The sequence below is a fragment of the Gracilinanus agilis genome, chromosome 2 (genome assembly GCF_016433145.1).
Source record: "Gracilinanus agilis isolate LMUSP501 chromosome 2, AgileGrace, whole genome shotgun sequence".
NCBI lineage: Eukaryota > Metazoa > Chordata > Mammalia > Didelphimorphia > Didelphidae > Gracilinanus > Gracilinanus agilis.
This window is the reverse complement of record NC_058131.1, coordinates 299,559,828-299,563,024: the sequence shown is the minus strand read 5'-3', so window position 1 is coordinate 299,563,024 and position 3,197 is coordinate 299,559,828. Positions and strand designations below refer to the sequence as shown.

Genomic DNA, 3,197 nt, shown 5'->3' with positions numbered 1-3,197 from the left:
TACACATTTATGTGAGAATAATTTTCCTTATTCTTCCTCTCCCTTCTCCCTCTCTCACAGTATGTTATTCTTCTCCATCCTTCCATTCTTCTTTTCAGATCATTCAAATCTATTACACCTAAGCTTTGTGTGTAATTATATTTCCTCTAAAAACCCAGTGATGATAAAAGTTTTAAGGATTTTCATGTATAATTTTCTCATATAAGAATGTAAACAGTTTAACTTTGTTTATGATTTTCACTCAATTCCTCTTACATTTCTCTTGAATCATATGTTAGAATGTCAAATTTTCTATTCAGTAATAGCCTTTTCATTAGAAATTCTTGAAAGTTCTCTGTTTCATTAAAAATTCATTTTTCCCCTTGTTGGATTTCTCTCTCAGTTTTGTTGGATAGATTTTACTAAGTTGTAATCCTATATCCCTTACCTTTCAGAATTTCTTATTCCAAGCCCTCCTTTTGTTTATAGTTGTGGCTGTTATATCCTGTGTGATCCTGACTGTGACTCCATGGTACCTGAATTCTTCCTGGCTACTTGAAATATTTTCTTCATGACCTGGGAGTTCTGGATTTTGGCTTTAATATTCCTAGGAGTTTTTGTTTTGGGGTTTCTTTCAGAAGGGAATGGATAGATTCTTTGAATTTCTACTTTGCCCTCTGGTTTAAAGATATCCAGACAATTTTCCCTTAAAAATTCTTGGAAAATTATGTCTAGGGCCTTTTTTATTCATGGATTTCAAGATAGTCCAGTAATTCTTAATTTTAATTTTTAAATTATTTTACTATACTTATGCTAGAGTTATACAGGAACTGGCAGAATTTCTTCCATAATGGAGATAAAAGTCTTCTTCCACAAAACTGAGACTAGCCATGTAAGAAAAAAAGATATGAAGCTATTTACACAAATCCATGAATTGAAATACCATGGTGAGAAAAGCAGAGGTTGAAAGTGGGTCAAAATGATAGCTGTATATGTAGGAGTCAGGCTATATCTCAGCATGACTCACTGCTGTTTTCAAAGGGATGGTTCTGAAATATGATTAGAGGACAGAACACCACAACTCTGCTTGCATACACTGACTAACGAAGGGGTAAAATATTAATAGGTCACAGTTCTACAGGTCCTTGGGTTGGTCAATTACCACTAATTGACAAATGATTAATATTATCATGATCTCTCTAAATAATCCCCAAAACTAATATCAACTAGTGGAACTTTCAGACCATATCAAATAACCACATTACATATAGAACCTAAATACTGTTTTATAAGAAAATCACAAGACTGAGGTCTCAAAGACTATAGACTGGGAAGGGCTATTTAAACAGAAGACCTTCATCCTTCTCTTCAGCCAGCAGATTAGCAGGCTCCAATACTTCTCCAGTTACCTTCTGGAGCTCCAATTCCCTCTGTTTTCTCTATGAGAACCTTTTTTCTCCCATATTTTCTTTAACCTGTCAAACTCTCCATGCTCTCATTCATCCAATTCTTTGATGATGAAAGCAAATGCACACTGAATCCAGGGAATGATCACATGCTCAATGGCATTCACTCATCTGTTTGTTATTTTAATGGCCTCATCCAGGGTAACAAATGACGTGCACAGTAATGCCAGTTTTACCAGTAGCTCTTATATTTTGGCATTATTCCTCCTCAGTTGAGACAATTGTTCCCCATCTATGGCCAAACCAACCAATTTATAACTGTCAACTCCTTCTTGATAATGTCCAAACACTGGTAAGATGACACCTGCTACATTATCTTTCTTTCCTCTGATAGTTACTTCAGCTTTGTTCCTATTCTGAATAACAGTGGTGCATATGATGCCAGCTGTGAATCTGGCCTTGGCAGGTGAAAAAAGCAGTTTCTTATATCACATGAGCATTTTGGCATCAATGATCTTCTTTAAGATCTGCTGAACTTGAAGAATCATGGCGTCAGATTTTTTCTTTAGGAGGTATTAGCCTGTTTGGGCTCCTTTAAAATAAAGCCCTCATAATGGTTGTGCCAGTCTTGAAAGGAAGATCTTGATACAGTTTTTGCCATACATCCTGGCAGTCATTGTTTGGTGGAAGCAGCTTGGTTTCTCTGTCTATCATTTTTGGCTTTGAAGTTATCAATTACTGCCTCTCACTTTCACCTCCCCCTCTTCCTATGGTTGTTGTCCAATTATTCTTAAATTATCTTTCTTTGATCTATTTCCAAAGTCAATTTTTTTCCTTTGAGCTATTTGACATTTTTTTCTATTTTCCAGTCTTTTACTTTTGTTTTATTATTTTTGGATATTTTGTGGAGTCATTAGCTTCCATTTATCAATTCTAATTTTCAAAGATTTATTTTCTTCAGTAAGGTTTTATACCTCCCTTACTAAGCTCTTAATTCTCTTTTCATATCTTTCTCCCATAGCTCTCATTTGGTTTTTAAGATAGTTTTTAATAGAGAACTAAATCAAATTCATAAGAATACAAGTTGTTTTACAATTGATAAGTGGTCAGAGGATATAAATAGTCAGTTTTCAGATGAAGAAATCAAAGCTTTATATAGTCATATGAAAAAATACTCTAACATACTACTGATGGATTCTGAATGTCAATTGAAGCATACTTTGATTTTATTATAATTACTGGGATTTTTAATCTGCATTTTCTTTTGCCTCATGGTTAATTTGGAAATGTTTTGCATGATTGCTCATGTATAATCAATATCAAATTGCTTGCCTTCTCAAGGAGAAGAGGATGAAGGGAAGGAAAGAATTTGGAACTCAATATTTTTAAAAATGATTGCTAAAATTTTTTATTCACATATAAGTGAAGAAAAACAAAATTAAAATTTTATGTGGAGAAAAAAGAACAAATTTATTTTAGCTCCTTTTCTTTAACCCTTCTAGGAATTCTTATTGGGCTTCTATCCAATCTGAATTTTTCTTTGAGGCTTTGCTTATAGATATTTTCAAGCCATTGTCTTTTGTGTTTGAGTCTTGTGCTTCTCTGTCTCCTTATGTAGTACCTTATGGTCAAGTTCTTTTTTTGTTTGCTGATTCTACTTCTTGATCTTGACTTTATGTTAATGTATTGGACTCTGTTCACTTTGGGGAGGGAATATCTGACCTGAGTTTTTGTCCTTTTATGTCCTGCTTCTCCCACAGCTTGGTTTTTCTCCAGGTCTGATCTCTGCAAACTGGCCCTATTAGCTTCTGT

The 3,197-nt window shown here is 34.1% G+C and overlaps 1 pseudogene; it reads right to left on the bottom strand.

The window, feature by feature from the left end:
• Positions 1-1,316: 1,316 nt before the first annotated feature.
• On the bottom strand, positions 1,317-2,050 carry LOC123235306 (annotated as a pseudogene).
• Positions 2,051-3,197: the final 1,147 nt, after the last annotated feature.